At 30.3% G+C, this 10,745-nt stretch overlaps 1 long non-coding RNA gene across 1 annotated transcript; it reads left to right on the top strand.

Moving 5' to 3' along the window:
- The first annotated feature begins 8,532 nt into the window (after nucleotides 1-8,532).
- Nucleotides 8,533-10,147, top strand: LOC128181443 (uncharacterized). Its single transcript, XR_008243321.1, has 2 exons — nucleotides 8,533-8,851; nucleotides 9,511-10,147. It is a non-coding gene; the product is annotated as an uncharacterized LOC128181443 (long non-coding RNA).
- Nucleotides 10,148-10,745: the final 598 nt, after the last annotated feature.

The raw sequence follows: 10,745 nt of genomic DNA, 5'->3' as shown, positions 1-10,745 counted from the left end.
TATGTACATGGAGTGAGCAGGGTCCGTCGAGGTGCTAATTTTGTTTATCTGTATTTCTGAAATTTATAACTAGCTGATATCGATGATACCATATATGATTGATGTGGTAAATGTTATTTTGTCAGAATTTGGACAAATTGTCTTGCACTACAGTATTTTTGCGGTTTTTTTGCAAACTTTAAACTGATAAGATTTCCTTACCATTCTAAATGTTTTGATATTTTTAAATGTGATTGCTAGTGTGGTATGTATAACATGATGTTATAATGTCTATTGGTTTAACATAGTGTTTAAGTCAATGAGAACACATTTTTGACTTTCTTCTAGGAAATTCGGGGCAGGTTTTACGTTGTGAGAGAATAATGACATAAGCTACAGAAACTATTTTTTCTATGGGGCTTTCTATCTCATCATCATTAAATTCGCTCTGGTTCATTTCTAAAGACTAATACGATTTTATGTATGTAACTTTAGATATACATGTGTTTCTCTTCGTGATGCGATCAGGTAGTATTGGTACAGTAACGATTTATTTCCAATGTTCATACATTCAATTCCAAAGAAATAAAACTGAAAACTACGAAATCATAGTTGCTGTAGATGAAAGTGGGAATGCCAATAAGTTTATTTTACCGTTAATTGCTATCAACACAACCGGTCACGGTATGGAGCGGACACGCTTTGCCAAATCTGTCAATCAAGTCTCAGGTCATGTTTTATTTTGTGATTGACAAGACGTATGTTTTTGATCTCAATCCAGGTAAATTTTAAGGAAGTTGGTTTAAAATTGGACCTTTAACGATAAATTCGATAAAAGTACGTGATCAGATACAAGTTTTGCAAATACAAAGGCACTTAAATTTTATCAAAAATGAAGACATTGTTTTTGATATTCATTTCATTTGCATCTTTTGTTTATTTTAGTTTACTTCGATTAATTTAATAATCTACCTTTTTTAATGTTACTTCTGTCACTTCACTGTCTGTTCTATAAAGAAGAATCTAGTCTCACACATGTATCCTCTGAAAAGTAATTAAATTGTTAAATCCATTTTTTATGTTAATGTGTAATTTTATAAAGATTACACCTTTTTTAATGTGTGCGTTGCAAAAAAAAAAATAAAAATCATGAAATACTTTTAATAATTCTCAATTGTTATAATGACGTCTTATGATAAATTGGTATGCACTATTTAGGCCACTTAATATGAGTACATGAGTTTGACTTTGTAAAACAATTTAAGAAAAAAATGGTGAAATATGAAAAGTTTTAATATGAAAATGTCTGTAAAATAGAATGTCGATGTTGAATCAATGTTACATCATTTAATGACAACAAGCACTTTTCATTCAACTATCTCCTTGTATAGCTCTTCAATTCCGAAATAAAGTATCCACGATTATAAAAAATAACATGTACTTCCCTCTTCTATCCTTTTTTTTCTTTTTCTTTTTTGTTGTTGTTGTTTGTTCATTCATTTTTTTTTCTTTTTTTTTTAATTTGAGCAGTTTATATTCTAATGCAATGTGCTTTATCAATAATTACTATAATTTAGGGAAATAAGACGCAAATGCCAATGCAGAATAATATCATAATATCAGTAATTTTGTAATATCAGAATTCGTCATAACCGTAACATTTTGCAAAGATTTCTGAAGAATTTTACAGGGGACTCAAAAAAACTCCGCTTTATCCGAAAATTCGCTATATTCTTGTTCGTATTAAACGAATTTTATTGTAACATGTCTTGTATGCGTTACAATATAACGGCGTGAAAAACGTATTAATCAGCCGCTTGGTGTTATACTTACCTGTTTTACAAAATAACCTCAGTTTTTAATTTAATTGGCAAATTTTCTACGTTTTGCACATAAACTCAGTACACGAAATATTTATCCTAATTTAGCAACAAATCCATCTATTTTTACTTTAGTGACTTTATAAACGACATGGTAAAAGAATGTAGACATTATTTGAGTGTGTTTGGTTAAGTTTTCCTATTTCATATTTGTGTAAATTTGTTGCAACCTCGATGGATCGGTTTCCCTATGTTGGCGGAGTCGAGAAGCTGTGGGTATTGTGTGCAAAAGCGTTATGACTGTTTCTGCATCATCAATAACGTTGTGCATTTAAAAAGCTCCACATTGCTACATTGTGTCTTGTGTTTTTGCGAGTCTAAAACTAGCAAATTAAAAACAATACTATTGTAAGCATCTTTTAGACAGCAATGTATTTAAAAGCTTTTTATTATGACAAACGTCTATATTGACTCCTAACGTCAATACTTAAAGACTTGGTGTCGTGGACTCGAACCTGTCGTTATTGTTATTATTTTTACAAGCACTGTAAATGCGTTAACAAACATTAACAGTCATACAATTACATTGTGTAGAGAATATTTTTATGTAAGAAAAAGTTTCATCGGTGACTATACTGATGATGGACAATAATTAGTAAAAAAGAATAATTAAGCTTAATTACTTCAGATAGTGATGTTATTAAGCAAAGATTGTTTGCTTGCAAACAGAAACATGGGAGCCTAATATTTTGGTAATACATTCCAGGAATTAATTTTCGCTCTAAGGGTTTGATATACTGAGTGCAAATAATTAACATACACAATTGTAAAAAAAAAAAAATTTAAAAAACAACAACAAAAAAACCTTTGGCATACAGTTTGAGTAGCCTATTATGATTTCAGATCCATAAATTTGAGTTTAGTTACTTCTGTGTACGAAAATTAAATTGAAATACATATAAAATATATTTGCAAACGCAAAAATAAACTTGACATTTAACTCAATATTTGACTTATTGCATGGATAATTCATTTGCACAAACACTTTCGTTTCTTTTATTTTCTAATTTCAAGGCATTCAATTTAACAATGTCATTACCCGAAACGTTTATATCTTCTGTTCATTGATAGGTCCTTATCTTCAAACCAGATTAGTCAAATTGACGTCAGTGCATTTCAAGGGCTGTCACGGCTTCGAGAGTTGTGAGTAAAAACTAAGTTTATTTTATTTTTATTTCATTTTTTTTTTTGGAAAACGGGCTAATTAGTGAACGGTTCAGCAAGTTCACGACAGGTAAACAACATCAGTTTAAATAGGGGAAGACACTGGACATATTGCATGTTTTTAGAAATTACATTTGAGCGCATATAGATAGATTATTTTACATATACATTTTGACAAAAAACATTGACCAACTGAGGGAGGAAAATATTTCTAATTGCGCTTGTGTGCTTTAATGACTTTAAATGTGGGGCGGGTATCAAGGTTTAAAAGAGATTGAACATGAATTTATTTTCAAATTATATTTGAAGTTAAATACCTATAAAATATATATACAAAAAGAGAAATTCCAAATTTGCTGCCAAATTACTGGGGGCCGTATTTCAGACCATCTTTGTATAAAAACATTTTTTTTTAGATGTAACAGTTACACGTGGACGGTACAAATCGTAGGGAGAACCAAGAACAATTAATTTTTCTACTTAATCCGTCTTTTAAAAATTGAAATCCATGCTTTTATCCTATTTTAAAAATTGGATTACCCGACGACAATGGGTTATGATGCTAAATACGTCAAAAAATCAAGTAAAATGCATATGCGTACTGGTAAAGAAAATCACCCTTTGATTGTCCTCTGTCACATTATGTAATAAACAAACTTAGCTGCAAACTTACTTTTTTTAAAATAAAATTACAGCAAAACCAAACATTTATACAGATGCATAAAGCAAAAGAATAAAATTATGTGTGGATATCAGGAAGAAAAATCAATTTCTAATGCCTACTGGTAAAGACAGTCACCCAGTTACATTCATATTAAACTTTTGCAAACGTTACTGCAAAAGCAATCTGGTATTGCAAATACAAAGCCAAAGCTTATAAACAGATATATAAAGATTAACTAAAAGAAAAAATCACACCATAATATACTTATCATATTGATAGCATGCAGTGTTATGTTGTACTGTTATAGCTTAAATTTGTAGGTATATGATATAAAGATACAACTTAAATACTTTTGGTATGTATCTGCCAATGCAACTTCAAAGAGAACATAAAGTATTCCACTTGCGCAGTAAAACTTTGAAATTTTGAATCTAAGATTTAAGGAAAATAGTGAACTCTTAAAGATAAAACGATTACAAAAAATAAAATAACAATATATATTCCAAATTCTCTCTATTGAATTAATTTAACAAATTATATTTTCCCTGGGATTTATACATAGATCACTTTAAAATTAATATTACAAATAACTGTTACATAAAGATTCGCTTTTATACACAAAAAAGTAAGAAAACGTACTAATGGATTTGTTCAATTAACATTTTTTGCATTGCAAAATAAAGCTATGGCAAATAATAAATTAGGAAAAGTATTTATAAATTTTACATAATAAATAATATGCATGTGATATTTAAGCTGCATTCACCACACGCTTTTTTCTGTGAAGTGTCGGAATCGACGAGTAAACTACTATTTGCTTTTTAGTTTTTTTTATAATCAATGATTAGTATTGTGAACACAAGAGTGGAATTAATAAAGTCTTCAAAATATGATATACTTTAATCTAGGGTGTTAAATATAATGCATACGACCAAATGCGTCTGATACTAAACGTTGTCATCACAAATAAATCATTATCATAAACGGCTGTTATTTACTGACCCGAAATTATTTGACATTTTATTATTTAACAAACGATGTACTATTAAATGTATGCATATCACCTAGTTTATATCTTAGCAAAAGGATTAGATGTGTAAATGCTGTTTTCTTTCATTACTCAATCACTTTTCACTTAGTATTTTCAAAGGATGTATGTGTTATCTTTTAGTGGCATGTGTTGAAACGTTGTTGGAACAAAACTTTTTCTTTTTCTTCTACTGAATACACACTTTAAGTTAACTGAATATCGAAATTGTGCTAATGTTCACACATTCCATCAATATTCATCAATAAAAGAATACAGAGTTACAAACAAAGATTTCATTTGCTGAAAGGAGGCTCTTATGGAAACTAAACCAGAGCCATCATTCTAGATGAAGATTACGTTAAAGCTTTAAGAGCAAATTAAAGTTTTGAAACAGATGTTCTGTTAAACGTTTCACACATGTAGTAAACGTTCTTACTTGAAAGGCAGTGATAATAGGAAGGAACGATAAGACTAGTGTAGGAAGCAGAATTAGTGTCACGAGCCACTGTGTTAATATCTGTGTATTGATTTGAAAATTACGATGAAGTAATTCTGCATTAAATTGAGGCACATGATTCCTAAAAGTTATATCAACCCAGTACCGGAAGTCTGCATTGACAGTTTACCAAGCCATTAAGTTTAGATGGTAAAGCGACTAATATAATAATCGTTATCTTTAAAAAATCATTACAACTCATGAAGTAGTGTAACTTAACCATAGACAATATATAGATCCAGCAATTTGTTAAGAAGATAAAAATCGGTGCTGTATTGAGCCGTCTCATTCAATTTATTTACCTGAGATATGACAGGGTTGAGTCTTATTTATTTTACGGATTTGAATATTATTTCTTCAGTCTTTTCTCTGTCTATTTTTTTTTTTACAAACATTCATTCTGGGAGTTGTATGTTATGGTTTTTTCTTTGTACGGTAATTACCCTTCTACGTGAATAAATAATGTTAAACAACAATGGTTGGTTGCAAATCTCAAGAACGTAAAACTGAATATGCTTGATTACAACATACTTTAAGTTTTGATCTTGAGTGATTTTAGGTTTTGGTTTTGATTGTTTAGGAAAACAAATTTCTTTTAACTTTATATTAATATCACTACTAAACATTGATTATCATAGAACAATTACAGTGCATGTACAAATGTAAAGGCGTTTTAGTACGCACCCATGGTAAAGGGATGCCATATAACCCACCCCTTCCATCCTCAACTGCCCTTTCAAAAATCTTACAAATCGAGTTAAAAATCAAAAATCTTGTACATAAAACAACTCAGAAATAAAGAAAAACTTGTAATTTTTTTTAAAAAATCATTTAATAAGTGCATAGCGATAAAATATACTACGTGTTAGATAAAACATACAAACTTAAATTATACGTTCGTAAACATTTCTTCTATTCATACTTTTTTACCTAAAACAGTGTTTTACTCATAAATGGTTATACCTTGTACTTAGGTACCTTCATAGAAATCAGATTAGTAGAATTGACAGCGACGCTTTTCAGGGATTACCGCAACTTCAAGAACTGTAAGTCTGATTTTTCTATTCCTTCCTCACTTATCATCTTTACGTTCTACCCAACAATGATTTCAAAAGTTGTATTGCATGTAAAATGTTGTTGTCAGCAGGCTTATTTTTTATAAGATATGATTCAAGTTTGGTTTTCTTTTTATTAATAATGAACTATGCAATACCTGCTAGTAGATTTGCACATATCTCAGTCTCTAGCCATGCTGTTCTGAAACCTTTAATCGTGTAATGGCAAATCACATACTTCACCATTAAAAGATTGCATGAATTAATGCTCATTATAACCTTTCCGATTGATTAGCAATAATGTTTGTTTATTTTCAATGCTGACATGAACTTATAAAAGTATTTGATTGCCATATTATTTTCGTTTGACTCTCAGCTGCTAATGAGATCGATTAACAAGTCGAAAAAGTCACGATCGGTTGCTTTTCGAACGAGGCATCCAGTTTGCATAGACTTCTAAATGGATGAAGTATAATTTGTAGCAAAGTTTAAAAAAAAGAAATAAAAAAAATCTACAATCAATGAAAAATTTAAAAAAAAATGTATATCATTTGAAAATTCGCAAAGGTATCCACATCAAGATAGTGCTGCCTTACTTTGCGCACTCATCGAAACTTCTGTCGTTCATACAAAATGTAAAACGCCTAGATCATTATAGACTACGGTTGCACTTCATATACCATGGTAAAAAAGCGGTAGTAAATAAAAAAAAAATAATAATAAATAAATAAAAAATAAAAGCCTGTTGTCGTGTTTATCAGTTTCTACAAGAAACACTTTGTTATCTTAAGTTCATGCTGTCACTCCACAATCTACATATACTACGTACAGTGTATGGTTTGAGAATGTGCGATGGCATAACAGTATGACATAGGAAACGTTCTACAGTAATTTACGACGATTTTGAAATACGTGTGCTTGCATTACAGTCAGTTTTGATATGTCTTTCGTTGGGTATTTCTTTCCGTGTAGTTTTTGTTATTTGTTTTATTTACTAAATATATATAAATATATAAAAGATAAACATAAACGCTTTTATTTTCATCTTCAGATGTTTTACAAAAGTTGGTGTCTAGTGTACCAATGGCGGATTCGTTAGGCCTTGAGACATTTTATAATTAATGCAAAGGTATCATGAACTATGAAGTTTGCATTTAATGTGGTCATTATAATATTTCTGATTGTTGAGTGACGTTATGTCCGCTGTCACGATATTCCGCCACTTTTTTGAAAAAAATCGTCACGTTATGTCCGCTATCACGAAATGTCCGCCTTTTTTTTTTTTTAAATCGTCACGTTATGTCCGCCATCAGGAAATGTCCGCCACTTTTTCGAAAAAATCATCACGTTATGTCCGCCTTTACAAATATTCCGTATATTCCCCCAAAAGTCATTACCATATGTCCGCCACCTTCGAATTTCGGAGAAATGGTATTCAATGCATGCACTGTTGCAACCACTATTTAAATAAATTATTTCAAAAGTGGTTGGAAATGTATTGAAAAGGAATCATTCAAATAAAATACATTCCCAACCACTATTGAAATAATTTATTTCAATAGTGGTTTTATTTCAATAGTTGTTGCAACACACCCCTTCGAATGTAATTGTCATTTAAATTCTATACCACGTATTTTTATTTGACCCTTTCAGTTTTGGTGTAAAAATCGTGCCTCATGTTTATAGACTATTTAAGAGGCTGTCCAAGCAAACATCAGGCGAATATATAAGAAAACGTCGCACATCGATTTTCACGATTTTTTTGTTTTTCCTCTGAAATAGTTTCTTTGTATTCTCTTTTAACCCACAATAATGATGATTTGCTTGAAAACATAATTTAAGTGGTTATTTGGACGGGAAGATATATATTTCATTCTCTTATATAAATCATTGAAACCATGTACCAAACTGTGATCTTTAAAATCCAATACATTGTTTTTGGTGAGGGTTTGTATTTTTTATAAATTAGAAAAATATTTTGACTTTTTATTGATAAAATAAAATAAGTGGGAAAAGCTTGCGTTGAAAAATTGTAGACAAGTATATTTTGGTAATGTTTGATAATTTCAGTTACCTCCCTTGCCAAATGAATATTTGGAGGCTTAAAAACTTAATAAAATAATAAAAACAATAATTTTCAACTATAAATAATTCATATAAAATCAGCTTAATTGTTAATGATAGACATAATTTTTTTTAAACGCTGAAATATATTTTCAAAAAATATTCAGTGCGGGTATATTTTCAAAACCAGTGTAAACAAAGATGGCCGCCACTAACGTCTGTGCACAGCATGCTGCCAGAGTTGATTGTTTTTCGGTGTTTTGGTGATGTTGTCTCGATCTCAAATACCTTTGGAAGTTAAATCAGGTCGCCAATAATAGTAAGCATCCCGAAATTTTTATTGAAACTGAGATGAATTACTGTTACCATACGAATTTCAACAAGTCAGCCAACAATTTATGCAGCTATGGGTACATTGATGTACACATCCACTCCTCAAAGAAAAAAGCGAGAGGTGTTCACATGATGACGACAGAGGAATGTTATTTCTTGACAAATGGGTAGTTCCAGAGGGGTCAGGTAAATAATATGCATTGAGAGAGAGAGAGAGAGAGAGAGAGAGAGAGAGCATTCTTACATTTATATTATTTGATATCAGATGTTTACTTGCACATTTAATTTGTATTAATTGCATTCACATACCATGAATAAATATTTGTAAAAAGAAAGTACAACAATAATCATAGAGTATTTCATGTGGTTAATATTGGGAAAATATCCTACAAAATTTTTAGATAGGATTGTGTTGAGATTTGGAGTACTCTTTTTTTCCTTTGATAGGTCAATTTAGTCTTCAATCTTCATCTCTTTAATTTTCGTAATTGAAAAATATTGTTTTGTTAAAAATTTAACGAAAAAAATGTTATGAAATGACGAGTTTTTATAACATACGCAGCAAAACATAGGGGGTGTCTTTTTTTGTTGGCACAGCAATATTATTTAACACAGCAGCTATTGACTTGGCAATCGGTCAGAGTACATATCTGACATGTGACAAGAAATGTAAATAAACAATTTCACACAACAGTATGATATTAGTTTTGCTAAATAATGATAATCAGAACATTAAATGGAATCTCTGTATGTGTTCCACAATATTTATTATCAATTTTAAGATCTTAACACTTGAAAGTACATGAATTTGTTTTATTATGTGTTTCTCTATTTTTTTTTTTTAGAGAAGTGCAAATGAAATATTCTTCTGGAAAATACTATCCTTCTATGTTTAAACTTGGATAAATCATAGAAAAAAAAACCTACAAGATTGCTGAAAGTAAAAAACCCCATCAAGTTGCTTAGCATGATGGATCTGGATGATTTTTACAGCATCTAATATGGGTAAAAATGATATTCCTGCATATGAAACAGTGAAAGTGTGCCGAATAAGAAAGAAGATCAAGAAGGGGGTTCAGGGATTATGTGAAGCAGTAATTTGAAAGGATATATTTAGATGGCAGAGAAACTAACTAGATTTGCGATTCATTATATAAATGGCCACATTCATTTAAATTAAGCAATGTTTTCCTAAGGAGTGGTTGAATTTCCAGAGGATGTCACTTGGAATTTGCTTTTCTCAATTTAATTATCTGCACATTTTTCTTCAATGAATAAAGGATGCAAACAAGACTAAAATAAGATGCTTTGAAGTTTGTCGGATTGACCACATGAGAGAGAGAGAGAGAGAGAGAGAGAGAGAGAGAGAGAGAGAGAGAGAGAGAGAGAGAGAAGTTGAATGAACTTGTCTTCATGCATCATGCACTGTATGTATATGTTATCATTTAGCATTTTAATGCTCAATAAATTGTTAAATTGTTATCTTGCATGAGTTTATTCTCTGTTTATTTATTCCAAATTGCTACTGCACACTTTCTTAGATAACTAAGTTAATTTTAATGTTATTATAAGTTTGATATCTTCATCTATTATGGTTGTTTGTCATACTATGAAAGTAACTCATACTAGCCTAGTTAATTTGTATGTTTAGAGATTTCAATATCTTGAGTAAATAACAAAATACATGTATAATTAAATATATTAATTAGTACCACAGTATCATATGTTAACATGCAAATACATGTACTGACATCACTTTATAGCATTAGCAATATTATAAAATAACACTGTCCAAGTAAATTGTCCAAAGGCAAACATAGCATTGCTACATGTAAATGAAATGTATTCTTTCACTCTTATGCCCTGCTTATTTATTCAAATATGTACAACATGCTTGAAAGTTAGTCAGCTGAGTAATTTAGAAATACCTTTTTAAAAAGAGGAAAATACAGTTTAAAGGAGGCACACTGATTCTTATATGACCATGGATTTGATTTGGGAATAGGGTTTAAAAGGGGGGGGGTGTTTTAAAGCATACTGTCCCATGTATATTTTAGCTGCCCATCATACATGGATTATA

This window comes from Crassostrea angulata, chromosome 4, assembly GCF_025612915.1.
Source record: "Crassostrea angulata isolate pt1a10 chromosome 4, ASM2561291v2, whole genome shotgun sequence".
NCBI classification, from domain to species: Eukaryota; Metazoa; Mollusca; class Bivalvia; order Ostreida; family Ostreidae; genus Magallana; species Magallana angulata.
Note: the sequence above shows the minus strand (reverse complement) of the source record. Positions and strands in the feature narration are given on the sequence as shown.